This window comes from Ptychodera flava, chromosome 9, assembly GCF_041260155.1.
Source record: "Ptychodera flava strain L36383 chromosome 9, AS_Pfla_20210202, whole genome shotgun sequence".
Lineage (NCBI taxonomy): Eukaryota > Metazoa > Hemichordata > Enteropneusta > Ptychoderidae > Ptychodera > Ptychodera flava.
In genome coordinates, this window is record NC_091936.1 from 4,368,838 (window position 1) to 4,387,643 (window position 18,806).

The 18,806-nt window shown below is 36.5% G+C and overlaps 1 long non-coding RNA gene across 1 annotated transcript; it reads left to right on the plus strand.

Annotated features, from left to right (window-relative positions):
- The first annotated feature begins 7,621 nt into the window (after nucleotides 1-7,621).
- On the plus strand, nucleotides 7,622-8,798 carry LOC139139571 (uncharacterized). The gene is made up of 3 exons (XR_011553812.1): nucleotides 7,622-7,784; nucleotides 8,270-8,550; nucleotides 8,675-8,798. It is a non-coding gene; the product is annotated as an uncharacterized lncRNA (long non-coding RNA).
- The last annotated feature ends 10,008 nt before the right edge of the window (nucleotides 8,799-18,806 follow it).

Genomic DNA, 18,806 nt, shown 5'->3' on the forward strand with positions numbered 1-18,806 from the left:
CTCATACCGGAAACTGCATGGACACGTCGAATAAAAATAACCTTTACATTTCAATTCAAAATGATGCATGAATAATGTGCTGATTATTTCTTGTCATTAGAATGTAACTATTGTGGAATCTTTATGGATTTGTGCGGTACCCGGTTTTGAAATGTACATTACAGTTTGGTGTCGGGTGTCCATATATGTTTAAATCAGTTGCTTACAATATGACACTAGGGCAATATATTTCGCAAGTTGTTGACGATTGTAAAATGTATTTGAAATTTTCTCATTCATATTCTTTACTGTTGTTTCAAACGAGAAACATTGCAACGGCATCAGTAAAATTTCTGAATGGCTTTAATTTCAACGTCTACTATATGATCTTTCTCTGTATTAAAAAACTCGACAACGCACAAAAGTATTGGCTCATATACCTAGCAATATCCTCGTTCGGGCTACTCATCAAGCAGTGAATTTACACCAAAGTCGAACATTATTAATTTCCTTCTGAAGATTAAAACTTTGCAGAAGATTCTCATACGACATTATATTGCCATTCCAAAGTTTCTTTAATCGTATTCCAAAAGGGTTTATTCAATTATTTGCAGCAACCCGACGACAACCACACTCCCCAAAGTTCACCAAAACCAAAACCACTCATGACTTCGGTTGGAAACTTCATCTGTCGCCTTTTGCCATTGCAGTTTCAAAGACGAACTGATTTAGGCGACATATACATCAATTCGACCGAAGATCCTGGCAATCTTGACAGTGAGTTTATGGAGAACCAGTTCTGTTCTAACAGGTTCTAATGTTCTAAGATTAAATTCTCTGGCATATGTCAATGTTCCTGATTTGTCTTTAGATTCCATTGCCCCTTCAGCTAAAAATTACAAAAAAGACAGTAAAACCAGTAATTGCGTAAATTGAATTTCCGATTATCCTGGAATAAAGCGTCTCCATTACCTTTGCACGCTAGCTCTAGTGTGGTATTACAGAAATTCTGCTGATACCGAAACGCACAATGGGGTCTGCACACTAACATCTCACCTCATGAGCTCACAGTAATATAGTCATTATTTTCGCTTTCCATTTATTACACACCCTGACGACCTCCTCTTTGTCTACAGACGATTATTCATTTGGAACTAGGGATTTATTCTTATGGGCTTTGTTGAGTTATCGTCTGGACCTAGCCATGGATATTTACCAAAGTGGATGGTCACAAGATGATGCGCCGTCATTGATCGGTACGTCGTCCGCTGATCGAGGGTTTTGCATCGACAAGACAGCCTATTAATGGAATGTCAAAAGTCTTTTTGTGATTGAAGTGCTTATCATCTATTACAGGACAATCTCTGAAAACTAATGGCCATCTGCGTTACAGATCTTACTTAGATATTGAATAATATATTTAGTTTTTACTTTTTGTTTACCCTATGCGTACGAATGTAGATATTTTATCTTGAAGGCAAAAAGAAATAAAGTAATGATTATGTAGAAAGTTTCAATATTTAAAATGGCTTGAAAACGTATCGTCTCAAACAAATCAATTTACACGTTGTTCACTTTTCAAAACTCGTCTTTAGGTTGTTATTTTTAAAACTTAAAGAACATACTTATCATAGAGCCTTGTCGTCTTGATTTGCACAGTTCTTATTGACTGCGATGAGAGTGCATTAACTGCATGATTTGTGGATTTCTAGGTGCTTCACTTACTGCTTGTAAGATTCTTAGCAGACTTGCTGAAATCGTCAAAGAAACTGCTATTGAAAAATCCTTGGAATTGGATTCGTCATCAAGGTAATATCTTTTTGTATGTTTACTTCATGAAAGTGTTCACTAATCAAGGCACAATCCAAGGTCTTCATAAGATTTCATAGTTTGGTCTTCAATTATTTTTGACGATATGACTGAACTGATGTGACAAAAGTGGGGAGTAAACTGTAAACTTTGAAATTAGCAGTCAACGTGAAAAATATCAAGACATGTACTATCAGACGTATATGATACGTCTTTCCCTATACCAATTCCTCCATGTGTGTCAACTACTTTACTCTACCTGTCTTTCTGTTTACCTTTTGGTCTGACTGTACTATCTCTTTATCTTACTCTCTCTTTCCCCTTCCCTCTTTTCTCCTAGAATATACAAAACTATGGCTACTTCAATCACATCTGCATGTTTTAATAATAATAAAAATAAAACAAGACAGATAATATTACATCGTCGACCCCAATGGGGAAATCAAAGTTTCTTAGTGATATCAAGTTTTCTGGAGGGTGATGAATCAGAAAGTTTCAGGATTGTCTTGGACGACTTATGGACTGGTAGACTAGAATTTTGTCGATACTTTGCGATAAAGGTTTGTAGTCGGTTTTCAAAAATCTTAAACAATTCACTTATAATGCTGTTATTGAGTAATGTTTACTCAAACGATTGTGTAAACTTCAGTTCATTGCTTACAATTGAATCCTGGCCTGGAAAAGAATTCCAAAGCAAACAATATAGTGATTTTACAAGAGACCCTGTTTTGCCCAGCTGTATAGTTAATGTTTAAACATACTTTGGGAGAAGAAAAATAACTGTTGTTGATATTAAAAACATGATCGATGAAAATTTTCAAACATTTCTGCAAATGGCTAATCATATTCTTCTAATTTCTTTTTCAGTTGATCTTGGCGATATTTCCTCCACTTGTCATTGTCTTAAATTTGCATGAAGAAAGTGAAACTTCATGGTACGATTTCCTAGCAAAGTGGCGAGCCTATTATACGGCACCGATTACCAAGCTGTTGTTCAATGGTGTAAGTAAAGTGAAGTTATGTAGAATTCATTGTGATTCGCACATTTCATTTAATATATAATAATAATGGGTTCTTATATAGCGCACATATCCACAAGGTACATGTGCTCAAGGCGCTTTACAATTATTAGTACCCCTGGTCACTGGACCTAATATGATACCACTCAACTCCCTGGGGAGCAAACTACAGTTCATTTGCATCGAAATGTTTGAAGGATTTAACTTAAATGTAGCATTGCTTTGACGTGGCATGTCAACTTAACAAAGACGTTATGAAGACAAACTTTTCCGTCAAAATACCCTTCATGTCAAAATGATGATGTGTTGAATGCTACCTGCAGTTATGGCCGAAATTCTTTACAACACTCGATGTTCTAACAATAAGTTATCACTAATTTGCCAATACTGCATATCAAATCAATTCTTCAAATTCAAATTTCCCATTGCAGATCTTTTTTGTGTTCCATCTTCTGGCCTTCAGTTACTTTCTGATGACGGATTTTCACTACGGTAGTGATTGGTATGCTACAAGTATATGGGAGAAATTCGTAACACTGTGGGTTTTTGGTCTAGCTATCGAGGAAATACGTCAGGTAAATATCAAAATAAAACCGCTTCATATTTTAACAATCTTGAAGTCTTCATTCCATTTGTTATATCAATATAAAGGAACAAATCCTCCATGATTGCAACTGTACTGTAAATAGACTATGAATTAGTGTTTGCAGGATTACATCACTTGTCTTTCTGGTTTCTTGCCTACTGATACATCTTACTTACTCAGAAGATTGACAACAAATGACACACTTCGTAGTCGGAGCTAACGTTACTCCGAGATCTTGCAGATCAGACCAGACCAAGCAGATCTGTAACAGGGTAAAGTTTGATTCGGGGATCGATATAAGACTCAAATTTGCAAACTTCTTTTCTTATCTACCATTGTTTTGGTTTATTTTTAAGTTCACAAGAATATTTTACCATCCTATATAATAAATAAAATTCAACGTATACCCGGAGAGGTTATCCAGGGATTGCGGCAGTTTTGAATTTCAAGCACCAGCAAATTGGTTATTTGTTTTCTCAGTGTACTTTGACCTTTTCATTTCTATTCCTGACTTTCAGAGAGAACGTTAAGATATTCTCCGAGGAGGATTGTAAAAAGTAAAGTCTTTAATTTTCTTGGCGCATGGTACCTTAAATGACCATCCAATCGGAATTGCCCACTTGGGATAACAAATCAGAAAAAATCAACTACGCGCGTCCGTATTTCCACTAGAGCAGCTTTTACAGAATAGCTCGATCTTGGAAATTTTTTCGTTTTTCATTTTTCCCAACGGATATTGACTATCCAAATTGCAGCAGGCCAATAGTTTCAAATATCAAGATTTCCTTAAAGCCCGGTGCGGACTTAATCCAAAAGTATAGCAACATATTTTTATAACGATTGCAATTTCAAAGGAGAACAAAAGACAGAAACACCTCATAATATTCTTAACACCATAGCTAATCTCGATCTCTGGCCTTTTCGACCCGGGGTTTAAGCATATTACACCAACACTTGACAACGAACTTAAATATTTCACTTAAAACAAGCGTATATGAACAAAAAATACTATTTTCTTTTATACATTTTCTATCCTCATCCTAATATTGCAGGGTTAGAAAGACTGACAATCAAAAAAGAGATTAAAAACTTGATCAGCAAAATTATAATACCTCTTATTCAAAATGTAAGAACTTTAATGCCAAACAAAATAGTACTGAGAAAATTTCAGAAAATTTGACCCTGCCACAGTATATTAATTCTTTGGAAACCTTGAAATTAAGAGAAACGGGAAGCCAAGAAATCGAGGGATTTGCATACATTTGCAAGAATTAACACTCCTTTATGACGCAATTTATGACTGCTTGAAAAGCTAATCGGTGAACTCAACCAATATTTTAATCTTGGGTTGACAAATTAAAATTGAATGAATATTTGCAAAAAAGTGATTTCCGCAAAATACGCTGTGTTGGGTCCTACGCCCCTTAAAATGTTTTTTTTTTTCTGTTTCCGTCCAGTTAATAACGGCACTAGATGGAAATGACATCCTCGATTGTTTGGCGACCATATGGGAACATTTTATGTCCTGTTGGAACAGTATTGATTGGATAATGGTGCTTCTGTACGTCTTTGGATTCGTTGTAAGACTAACAGTCGACGAAGAGCGCTTTTACATAGCAAGAGCTTTGTACACTCTGTCACTTGTAGTAATGTATATCCGTTTCTTACGATTTGCTACAATTTGGCAGTACCTTGGACCAAAGGTGGAAATGATTCGACTGATGATGGTAAGGATATATAACGTCAAAGAACGCATGTTAATCAATCTTTGACAGACATAGCAACTGTACCTTCCATCAAGTGAAAACTTTTGATGACTCATTTTTAAAAAGAAACTAACAATGTTTAGGTTGAATGTTTTCCTCAGACTATATTTATGCATTGTCATTGTACGTGAATAAGTTTAGCAGAATTTTCAAATTAGTTTGATTATTTAACGTATTTGTTACATTTTGTTCACGACAAATAATAAACTATATGAGAATCGCAATAAAAGTTTTATACTAACACCTATTCTATACTAGACGCGAAACTGCAAATGATGAAATATGTAAGAGATTGCTTAATCACTTCATCAATCGTCAGGTACGAGTGTGTAATCTCCTCATTCAATGAAAAATGAATAACAGTTTGTCGTGAAAAACACTGAATGCTTAGTTTGAAATTCATTGGAGAACTAACAGAGGTGTTACAAAATAAAAATCAACGACCCTCAGAGCCAAAGCTTACACAGGACCGATTACTCTAGACTTGTTTCAACTCTGTGACTTTGTGAATGTTTGAGTGTGGTAAAAGCGATGATTTGTGTTCTGTTTTCATGTGAAAACCGTGAGTGGGGTGAATGATATACAGGGGAGTTTCTTCCGATGAATCCGGCGGAAACTAACTCACTACTGCGCAGACTTAAAGGTAGCGCGTCCAATCGCTAGGAAAACCAAAAGGGCTGCCAAATTCCAATTAGGTTTTATGAAAAAGGAGAGACACACGAGAAACTATTGCAAATGAGTTTTTATAGAAATTCACCGACTTGAACCAAGTCTAAGATTACTCATGAGACAGTCGGAATAGATCGGGAATTTTATGTTTTTTATTTCAGATTCGAGACTTGCCACCGTTCCTTATGATTTTCGTCGTTTACTTCATCAGTTTTGGCATCGCTTACCATGTCTTATTGTTCCCTAATGACGTACTTTCATTGAACACCATTCTATCCGTAATTACTGTTCCGTTTTGGCAGACGTTCGGAGAAATACAAATGGAGATGACTGAAGGTGAGCAACAGTTCCATCATCGGCGTCAACTTAGTTCACTTAGTCGTATTGCACACAATGTACAAATAATGAACACGCCAATCGTACGTTCACCAACCGAAATCATAGTCCGTTGGCCATTTTGTGAAACACCCTCAGGGAGTTTCGAAAATATATTATCTCGGTACTATTATTCAGCTATAGAAATAATGTGTTGTGCAATTATGTTAATAATGGATGAGGGTCTGAGTAACTGTTGTCATTGTAAACCATAGCGTTCAGGGTGCTTATACAGTGAACAATGGGATATCCCGTCTTTAAGAAAGGGGAAGATAAACTTCACATACAATAAGTGATTCAGAAAGTTGCCTCTTTATTTTGAGTACCATGATAATATATGCAATCCGACATCCAAATGGCGAAGGCCCAATTGCAGGATGAGTACTCCATATCCACTACACTACATTACTACAATGGAGCAATAAGGAGTAAAATGCCTTACTCAAGGGCACAGCACCGTGCTGGAGTCAACTCACAAACCTCCGACAGTGAGTCCGTTACTCTAGACTAACGGGGTCTCGAACTCGCCATCCTCTGATAGTAAGTCCGGTACCCTAACGTGCCCCTTGGTGCCCAATTAAAATCATAACCAAAGTCAAAATAAAGTCTTGCCCCTGACAGACAGTTACCGAGCTGCAGAAAAATATCGCCTCTACGACTTGTGAGCCCCACTTTTGTACTAGTTATCTTTGGGTGTGAGGAAAAAGCCATAGTCATTGTAAATTGTTATGACCACGCCATAGGAAAATAATTGCGAGAGGGGAGCGAAAAAGTGATGCTCTCTCACTCGGTGAGAATCTTTTCATAATTTTATCACTGCTATCAGTGATTTTTTATTTCTCACTAAAATGAGCAGTGAGAAATGTACTCTTTTGTGAGAATCAAATATGATAACAGATTCTCACTAGTGAAATGGGAAATTCTCATGGTGAGAATGCATCATGCATGTCATTCACTGGTGAGAATCAGCCAGATTTGTTGTTCACTGGTGAGAATTGACCAGACTGATTCTAACCGGTGAACAACAAGTCTTACTAATTCTCACCAATGAACGGCAAGACTAAGTCTACGTAGTACTTGAGTCATCAACTTTTCGCACAACTTGGTAGTTGGGCAAATTATTCCTAGGTAAGAAGCAAAAGAAGTCAAGAGCTATATACATCATGTAATTGTTAGAACAGCAGATTTGTTAAGTAGAACTTTTAAGATATATAATTTGTTTACAAAGGACAGCGAGAGTGTATGTTATTACCGTTTTCACAAAATAAACGGTTGATCAATATGATTTCGATTTTTTAAAGTACAAAAAATTATACTAAGAGGGCTTGGCATTAAACACTTTGCTCTGCTGTGCCTATAAAGATGTTGACCTTCCGTATCATGTTTGTATTTAATCATTTCCAATATTTCTCATACAGTTACACCAGGATGTACGAGGAACATCTCATTGGCGAATTCAGATCCTGACATTGAAAGATGCCCTGAATCACAAAATTATGCCTTGTTGGTGCCAATATTGAGCGGCATATTCTTAGTCATGTCTAATGTTCTTCTGCTCAACATTGTAATCGCTGTCTTCAAGTAAGTGAATGCTTTCATAAAAAAACACTATTGACATGTCAATATAGCTAGCCGTATAATGTTGTCTGAGTTGAAGCCTGTGCTCTAACGGTACGGTACTGTTAAGTTGCACTGGGCCAATTACCACATTCTTGGCTTAAGGCAAAAAAGAATAGCCTCTAAACATTAATATGATATAAATATTATAACACTTTAGGAGTTGTGCAGCCCGGGGAATTGGCATACCATGCTCCTATTTAGCCATGGGGACTTTTAAAATACCCTTAAATATATGTTTGTCAGGAAATGGTTCAATGATTAAGAAGTGCAATTGTGAAATAAAAACCAAGTTGAAGAAGTCGATTAAAACACTTGTTGCATAGAAAACATTTCAAAGCCGCACAACAGTGTTCCATACTCCTGATTACTTGGTTCCTGTCATCACTGTACTGAGAAAATTCTATATTTTTAGCTAAGAAGCCCCGCCTATTCGTCTATACTTTCAGTCAAACATACGGATCCGTGGGGCAAGAATCTGCAAAAATCCATCGTTCTCATCAGTACAGCCTTGTTGAAGAGTATATTGCGCGCCCAGTAATGCCACCACCACTGAATATGATTGAAGTACTGGTATTACGGCCTTTTGCAACGCTAGCGATATGCCTGTATTGGTCATGCACGAAGGGGGAAGATTTCCGCTGGCGGCTTCATTTTTGGAAATTGTTCACACTACTAATGGCAGGGAAAGAGGCGGATCCAAAGTTGTGGAAGAGAGTCAGTGCATCAGGTATACCACTGATAACACAAAACGATTGAATAAATTCCATTGACGTGAAAGTGTAGTCTGTCTGTCAGTCTGTGTCATACTCTTATGTACTATGCTCAACAGTATGATTTCTATGTATTTTCAGCCGTCTTCACAAAGGATAGATTCCTAACCTTCACTGGAGGCGAGAATGTGCCCTTAAATTACGTTGGAGGGAGTCAGCAGTCGGGCAGAGGTAAACTGCTCAGAATAAAAAGACAGACAAGCCGGTAAGAGTTGGCTACGTTCTCTTTCTGTGCTTGCGATCGTAAATAATTGAGGTTCATACCGCTGGCAAGTCTCACTTCGACTTGGTAGTTGTTAATCGCTTGTACTAATTGTTGAGCATTTTTGAAAAATATTTTCTGCTGTACAAAAATTATAACTCATGACATATCAATTTTTTGTCACTTCTACATTAAAATAAAATACAAATATCCCATCCCAAATAATCCTCATGGATTTTTAATTAATATTAATTTCTTTTGTATATTTTTACTTTATTTGTTGCTTGATCTTGTAACCGTTTTACAAGAACACACCTGTTCTGGATAAAGGGATCCATGTTCCTTTAAATCATCTCTCCTTTGCCACGAAATGTTTATCAACTTTGTAGTATGGATGGACGGTCTATTGTTTATTGATTTATTACATGCCTCGACGTGAGTGCAAATCAGTGCATTGATTTGAATAGAAACATCCGGGGAATTAGCGGGCTGATTAACGATGTACTGACCGGTTTCCATGGTTACCCGGTCCAGTGAAGCCCTTCGACGTTTACGACGTAAAAGTAGACGCTCAACGCTAGATGTAAAATATTCATGCGCGCACTGCAATTTGGACTTTTGTTAAAATCAGTTTGATGCTGGTCGATAATGGTAAAATTGTTTGAAAATGCCCTGCATGCAACTAAATGTAATATAGCGTTAACCGTGAAGAGGCATGTAATAAAAATATTATTGCCTGAATACATGGGTTTATATGTCCTCGCAGCAGGTGACAATTTGCCCTCCTGGCGTCAGGCAAATTGTCACGGGTTCTCGGGCACATACACCCATATATTCAGGCAATTATATATAATGCTGCATATGTTTAAGAAAATGGTTCGTTAATGTCGAAAGTGAGTGTAGAGGACTGTTTAGAGGACTGTTCAGTGTTTACAATTTAATTGACTTTGCATGTGCCATTCTAGAAAACATTATTGTAATATTGATATTTTTACCTAGAAAATTTTAAAAAACATCAGGTAGAAAAAAGCAAGTTGACAAACGTGTTAAAATATTTGTGTCACCTGCTCGATTTCCTGAGAGTATTTTGTTATTTATATAGAACCCGGAAAATCGTTTACTCTGCAGGTTGTCACGGCGCTCTTGCTTAATTCATCATCTTAACTGCCCCCAACCTATATCTCTGTGTATGAACGATTTATCAATATTAATGTTTGTAAAATTTTGACCAGAAAAATTACAGTGCTTTAGTCTAAATAAAATTCTTACCTTGTTTAAGGCAGAACGTGCCTCGTGGACAGATAGTCGGACTCTCAAATTTCTACAATTCTTTTCTGATCTTTTTTGTGGGGGCTCATTTAAAAGCACCGGAGAAAGAAAAACATTCGCCGGCTTTGTTTTTCGAAAATCCAAAATTTAATTTTTCCCCAAAAAGTCAACACAGGACTGGCAGTCATTTTGAATTTTAAATATCACAAAATGTTGGATAATTTGTTTCGCTAGTTCCAAACTTTGCAAAGTGATCCCCGATTTTTATTGTTGATTTGTAAAGTGAATTGTTGAAAGTTTCATTTAGGAAAGTTTGAGCAAACGTTTTGTATTGTATTGTAAAATTATTGTAAGTTTTTAACTTTCGAGGCGCATACTACCTTTAGGTCAAACTATTCTAAAAGCAATGCGAATTTAAACGAAATTGAAGGATACAGTGCATACTTCAATCAAACTGTCTGTAAGATAAAATCTGGGTTTGTATTTCTGTGTAAAGAATTTGCGCCCTATCATGTGATTTTTAGAAATATGGTTGGTAAGTGAAGAAAACTAAAAGATAGTATTTTTACAGTGTTTGGGAAAAGATCCGGCGCCGCATGTTTGACATCAGGTTGTTTACATTATTAAAATTTGATTCTAGTTGCACTTCACATAGAATACCAAGCTAGCATTTGACTCCTTTGAAACCATGAAGGTGATGTCTCTATCCTGTTAATAAATTATGAATTTTCACCATGAAATCCTTTTCTCTCCATTGCAGAAGATTTGATCGTGTGACTCCAAAGCAAATCCAGCGAATATTCAAACGATTGAATGATACAATGAGTCTTCGGAAACTTAAGGATGACACGGACGAAATATTGAAGGAGTTGAAGTCATTAAAAGCTAAGTGTGGATGAAAAACAGCGCTGGAACCTCAACATGAACAAACATATGTAGTTGTCAACACTCATAAACTTACAAGAAGAAACATTATCTAAAAAATGAGTGACAATGTTTATCTTGAGCTATTTGTGTTGATATTATCAAGCCATATTTAAAAAGTTGAGTTAAAATGTAAAATGTAATCGCTTATGATTTTAGGTTTGTATCCTATTGTACGTGCATGTTGTCTATTTTGCGTAGGTTTGCTACTTTCGTCTGAAAGGGATCGTGAATCGTTTTGACATTTCTTCACTGATTTTTTTTAACATTAATTGATAAATGAGAGCAAGACGTCAAGCATATTGCTGATAGAACGCATGTTTATATCATGACCATACGAGTGTCTTTTGGCACGAACGGTCTTGGGGACCAGTGCCCGCTTACACTAAAATCCTTTTCTTTTAGCCAACTATCACAAAATACATCTGATGACGATGCAACTGCCATTATCCTCTAAAATTAGTATATCACACCTCTTAGTTTTCATTACTGGTATGTTTCCATAGTTATACGTGGCTGGTATTGAATCATTCATAACATTTCAACGTTTTCCTTCAATTTGGCCCCTTTTGACACGTTAATATCACGTAATTCCACTCGGTCGGGAGCAAATCAACATTGGCGACACATAATGACAGCACGAAAGCAACAACATGGCCCGGTAGAACAAAGTTAACAATTCCACCCAGTGACAAATTATTTTCATCAGGGAGATATGAATAAAAAATAGGAACACAGGAAGTCGAGAGAAATGTTAAGTTATAAGATTGAATTAATAATAGAATGTACAACGTGGACGTAAAGTTATAATAATGAATATTGAACAGTAATCCAGAAAGTTGAGAGAAATGGAGTTGTAAAATTCAATTAAAATAGAATGTTGAGTGTTAAACTGATTCAGAGTAGTTAAATGGAAAGTAGTAATTTTTTGCTTTGATTTGGCACCATACCCTGTACCATAAAATGCCCTACAGAATGGGATGGAAAGATTTGCCAATGTGCATATTGCGCTCACCATTCACATTAACGCTCTTGTCATTGAGCATTACCGTCCCAAACTGTTCTGTTGTAAATAACTGTCTCGAAAAATGTTTGACTGTGACTGCATTCTTACAGTAAAAGCTGAGCAATAGACTCGTGTACAAGTGACCTTAAATTATAGAGACTGAAAATCTGAAGCTTCAAGTATACTTTGTTAGCTTTGTTCACTGTGGGGGAATTGCCTGACCAAATACAATAAAAAGTAGTACCGTTATCCCGTGGGAAGTTGCCAATGGAATGAAATTTCAAACATGTGGACTATCTACTCCGGAAGAAGAACTAACTCTTACATTCAAATTGCATAATTTAATCGGATGTGAATTCAGCTAAAAGCAGACACTCAGCCATTATGTAATGACAAACATTATTGCTCATCCTCTGTCGTGCATGTCAGTTGAAGAGGTTGTATTGTGTAGGGCCTCACAACGGTCAACTGATGTACGGTGGCTTGCTTACAGAGAAGCGCAGGGTCAGAGCAATGCTGATACTATAGGCTGGGTCAGGAGCGCACGGTGCCATAGGGGGAAGACCAATTATTGGGCATGAGGATTCAATTGATCTACTAAACACGAACGATCTTTGTATACAGTGACGCCAGCATCATACACTGCTTGATACCTTGATATGTAAAAACGAGAGACATGCTATTTTTCAGCACCTAGGAGTGAGTTACCTTTTTATTCTATCTTTCATTTATCATATCAAAAGATTTCAGATCGACCTAATATAAAGGCTTTTTTATTAAAAATAAGGAAAGAATGAATGTAATGTTGGTTTTTTCTTGAGAAAAAGGATAACCCATGCTACAAGTACAGATTTGTTGATGAACATTTGCAATTGAATTCAAATGTATTAGTTTTGAGTATTAGTGTCATTGTAACCAAGATGTATGCTTTTTGTGTCTTTTTTATTGTTGAATTGTTTGGTGTTTCCCGAAAATCTGTATTTCGACAATTAGTTTGATTGCTTATCATTTATTGTCTTAGTGTAAATTAACAAGACACCCTGTTTATTACTTCATTTGTAACTCCGGTGATCTTTATATCCTATATAAAGACTGTAGAGTGTACTTTGTATATTTACTGTTTCTGAAAAATCGGTTTGCTGAAAAAATCTCTGATGTAAAAAAGAGGTATTTACTTAATCAGTTGAATTAGAGCTTCCAAGGTACCGTACAGTTTAATTGAATATGCCTGTTTAATGCTATGATTTGACTTTATTAAGTCTGTTGTGTCTATGAGACAACATACTTTCCAGTTTTCTGCACATCACGCAATAATCTTCTGTAAACCAAATGATAAGTTGATCACTCATATCAACACTGTACAAAGATTTAAAATTATTAGAATTCTCCGCATACCAGTCATCTGACAGATTTCTGAGCCAACTGTATCATTAACTGAATCAAAATGCAATATAGTAGGCATGTCAAATCTTGCCTAAACTCACATTACTTATAATAATAAATCAAAAACGATTTACTTGTGATCAATTCTCTGAATGAACATTCTAGTTATACAGGTTTAGTAGATATAATTAACAAAACTTTGCTTAACATACAGTTTCTTGAGTGTGCAGTGTCTGTGACATATTTACTTATAAAACCTTTAAATAAACAAAGCAGTAATATACTGCAGATGTTATACATATTTTGCTAAGACTTCAAGTACGTACTCAGCAATTACAAGAACATAAAGATATTCTACACCAAGTCTCTAAACTAGGATAATCATAATATCACAACAAAACGAGATATCTCAATTTTTCAAAATATAGGAAAAATAATAAAAAGCTGCCTGTAATCCTTGTAAATTTAAGTAATTTAAGGAGAGATACATATTAAAGACAGAAGTACAACACTCGTGTTCTTAGTATTTTAGTTCACTTTGTCATATACCAATCAAAACAATTGTTATAGTGTCTGTGATGGTGTATGAATATACCGAGTGTGTTGCCATTGAAATACTATTCAAGTTTGTTTGAAACTTTTTTTGCAAATATGTACCACATCTTAGGCTTTCTAAATTTCGTGAATTCAAACGTGTATCAGCCAGTACAACTGTTGTGTTAATATAAGAAAGAATGGGTCTTCATGAAAATACTAATAAATATGACATTAAACTGGTCCAATTATCATTTCCATTTAAGGTAAATGCATTACCAGGTCCTTGGGACGTTTGTGTTTTAAAAGATTGAGTAGGACAATCCGGAACCACTGATTAATAGCGATGGTACCAGGTGGCCCTAATAGCATGCTATACCCATCAGGATTGGTACCTTAAAAAAAAAAATTGTATGAAGTGACACAGTATATGAATCACTGTACTAAGTCAAAGTTGGCATTGCTGCCGCTAATCTTTTGAGTGACCGCGGTGTTGTATTTGGCCACAATGTCATCATACCTACCTTCGAACTTTTTGAAAGTCCTCACTAGTCTTTTTGACATGTATCCTTATCTCACTTCTTTTGATGCCTATGAGCTGTGTCGTATTTCGAAATAAAAGCGTAGAAATCACTCGCTGTACAATATCTGAGAAGTTGAGAAACGTATACACCATAAGCAGGTTCAGGCTGAATATTACCGTGGACGAAAACTACCGAGGACGAAAACGACAATTCTCTACGCTGTGTTAAATTTATCGCCGCACTGTGTTAAAAGCTCCGCGCTGTGTTATATTTGTCTCCGCGCTGTATTAAAAAAAATCGCCGCGTTGTGTTAAATTTATCTCCGCGCTGTGTTAACCCTTTGCAGCATGACCCCTTGGTACTCTATGACGTCATCGGACATTTATGTCCGAGCCCGATTCAAAGGGTTTTAAAAGCTCCGCACTGTATTAAATTTATCTCCGCGCTGTGTAAAAGGCTCTGCGCTGTGTTAAATTTATCTCTGCGTTGTGTAAAAAGCTCTGCGCTGTGTAAAAAAAAAAAAACAGCGCGGAGCTTTTAACACAGCGCGGCGATAAATTGAACACAGCGCGGAGAATTGTCGTTTTCTTCCACGGTAGTGCACCGTGCTGTGTGTTCCTCGCCGTATATAGCCTCCCACCTCATATAATGTATCTGTCGAGCCAATTTGGGTGCCTTCCCCACGTTACAAGTTTCCACTAAAGAAAAAAAAACAAAGAAAAAGATACTTTTACTCTATGCATCCCAACATCAAACAGTGATCGTTGACCATTTTGCGTTTCGATGTTATGGGTTACATTTCTGATTTATGGCTTCGGATCGCTAAGAACCACTTCATCTAAAGGGAGCTTGAGAAAATGTGTTCACTCAATAACACAAACATGCATTTGTCACAGCCCTTTCTTAGAACGACATATCTCCTGTCAAAGAAAAGGAATGCTTTATCAGTCTAAATATTATGGCTATTGATTAAGTTTGGCCACGACCATTCAAGTTTGGGACAGTTATTCTTTCAGCCCTGCGTACCGTGCTGTGTGTTCCCGGCCTTAGGGAGCCTTCAGTAATTACAGGGGGGGGGGTGGGCCGGGGGAATTTCGCGAACACCTGTACCGTAAAATGTGACCCTCCCCCCAATCCTCCCGTCTAAAATGTGACCCTCCCCCTTGTCCGACATTCTAAAACTTGACCCTCCCCCCAACCACTGCGGTATTCTCCCCGGGAATAACTAAAACAGTATCAGCTAATTTACATAACAATTGGTTCAATTGTTATGTTAGGGACAAATTACAGAGGGGAGGGCTGGTGTTTTTGGAGGGACAGTCGCAATTTATCACGCAAGAATTTTTGAAGAGATATGGTATTTCATACAGTTTAGGGAGGGTCACCATATTTTGTGCAACTATAAGAAGGCAAGATGTAGCTGATTTAGTGCTTCATCCAAAAATATCAAATCATAATACATGGAGTCTATCAGGCAAATTATTGACAATTTACCCCTACAAAACATGCTATATCTGTATTTTATATATGTTTGATAATGTATTTAAATGTACTTTGCTTGAATAGGGAAGTAAAATGAACATTTGTGTACAAGAAATTGATTTCTGAATTTCATCTAAAAAGTTGGTTCACTATCCATGGTGTTTATGATGAAATTATGAATAGTTTTTTCCAATACAAAATAAGATAAATCTGTGCATTTATGTATGCTTGATTATTCACATTATTGTTCTTGATAAGACTAGAATGGTTACAAGTCCATGGTTGTGCAAGAAATTTGATTTTGGAATTTCACCAAAATGTCGATTCACTATGCATTGGGGTCTATGATGAAACTATGAATAATTTTTTTTCAGTACAAAATTAGATAAATCTGTGCATTTATGTATGCTTGATTATTAAGATTATTGTTCTTGATAAGACTAGAATGGTTACAAGTCCATGGTTGTGCAAGAAATTTGATTTTGGAATTTCACCAAAATGTCAATTCACTATGCATTGGGGTCTATGATGAAACTATGAATAATTTTTTTTCAGTACAAAATTAGATAAATCTGTACATTTATGTATGCTTGATTATTCACATTATTGTTCTTGATAAGACTAGAATGGTTACAAGTCCATGGTTGTGCAAGAAATTTGATTTTGGAATTTCACCAAAATGTCAATTCACTATGCATTGGGGTCTATGATGAAACTATGAATAATTTTTTTTCAGTACAAATTAGATAAATCTTTGCATTTATGTATGCTTGATTATTAAGATTATTGTTCTTGATTAGACTAGAGTGGTTACAAGTCCATGGTTGTGTAAGAAATGTGATTTTGGAATCTCACCAAATGTCAATTCACTATGCATGGCGGTCTATAAGTGTGTGCGTATTTTGTTGGTGATTTCCTATTCAGAAATATCACACGGACAATCAAAGTTTTGGCCATAAAATCAGCTTCTGTCCAAAGTGACCCTCCCCCCAAGATAGGTTTATAAAAAGTGACCCTCCCCCTTGAACTGTTTTCTAAAAAGTGACCCTCCCCCAATTCCCCCGGCCCACCCCACCCTGTAATTACTGAAGGCTCCCTTATACGGCCTCCCACCGCATACAATGTATCTGTCGAGCCAATTTAGGGGACTGTGTTCCCAACGTTACAAGATTCCACTGTAGTCCTTCAAAGTGCCATGAGCATCGAAAAAGTGACGACGTACTTTCGAGACGATCATGATACAAAGTTTTTCATTCATACGGAAGGGGTCGATGCGACCAGGGCTGATGGGGTCGAAAAGGGGTCGTGGTGACCAGAACCGCTGCAGTTATGCAGCTCAAAAGTTGCCCGCGACAAAAATACGGGAAAGGGTTATTAGCTTAATAACCGCTGTAAAGTGTCTTATAGGAATACAAAGCAGTGGGCACTTAGCGCTCTCCTTTTTAACTTGCACGAAAATCATGAACGTAGTCAGTGTTCGGTAGATTTGCTGTACAATCGATCCCGCCGGCTGAAGTCGTTCGCACTAGTTACGCACACACTGCAAATATAAACCGTCCGAGTTCAAAATAAAGTGCGTGCCGTGTTGCGCTTAAGTAACACGTTAAAGGTTGCTACTTTGGTGTAACTGTTTGACATTTAGCAAGTATATACTTTTAAATAATTTGCTAAATAGATAAAAATTTCTAAAACTTAAAATCATGGCTCGTTACCTCCACTCCCCTTCACTACCCAAACATAAATAAATCGTGCCCCATATTCTGCAATAATTGAATGAAAACACTCAGTACAGGTCACCTATTTTGCTGGATTTAGTTATCTAAAAAAGTACAATTTATAGACAGATGACTCTAATATGTTCAAAGAAACCACTGTTTTTACAATGTCATACAAGAACATATTGAAAAAAGAAAGTAAAGGGGAAAAAACGAAGACAAATTACTTTTACTCTGTGCATTCCAATATCATACAGTGATCGCTGACGATTTTCCGTTTCGATGTTATTAGAACATTTCTGATTAATGGCTTCGCTTCGCCATAAACCACTTCATCTAAAGGGAGCTTGCATAAACTTGTTCACTCAATAACACAAAGATGCATTTATCACAGCCCTTTTTCAGAACGACATATCACCTGTCAAAGAAAAGAAACGCTCTTTGATCGATCTTAATATTATGGCTATTGATTCAGTTTGGCCACGACCATTCCAGTTTGGGGACAGTTGTTCACTTATTAATACACAATAGCCCTGCGTACCATGCTGTGTGCTCCCGGCCTTATACGGCCTTCAACCGCATACAATGGATCTTTCGAGCCAATTTGGGTGCGTTCCCGACGTTTGCAAGATTCCACTAACCACATATGCTAAAAAATGCTCACGTGTTTCATTACATTGCAGTTATGTGTAAATTTGAACCTTTGCCACTGCATGAAAACCCAATAATTCAGGTAAATTCACATTAATGAGTTGCCTGTATTATAGTGTAATACACGTGAATTCACACGAATTCACATGAATACAGGCTTGCTGAATACAAAAAATGGATTCTTGACTGTATTCATCTGTATATGCACTCTTCAGCTAAAATACAGGCAATAATCCATGTGAATACAGTAAGTATTATAGGGTTTTTATGCACTGTTGCCACATGTTTGCAACTTCATTGAAAGTGTTATGATCATGAAAATGAATAATATTAAGCACAGATTAATTCTAAATCCAAGTATATATCCCCAATCAGGAAAATTTATTAAAATATGCAAATAAGGAATTGACTGAAATGTTCTCATTAAATATGCAAATTAGGAATTGGCTGAAGTAAAAATGCATTCCAACTTTTCCCCACACAGAAACTGGGCAGTTTGGATTATTCATACCTATCTTAATCC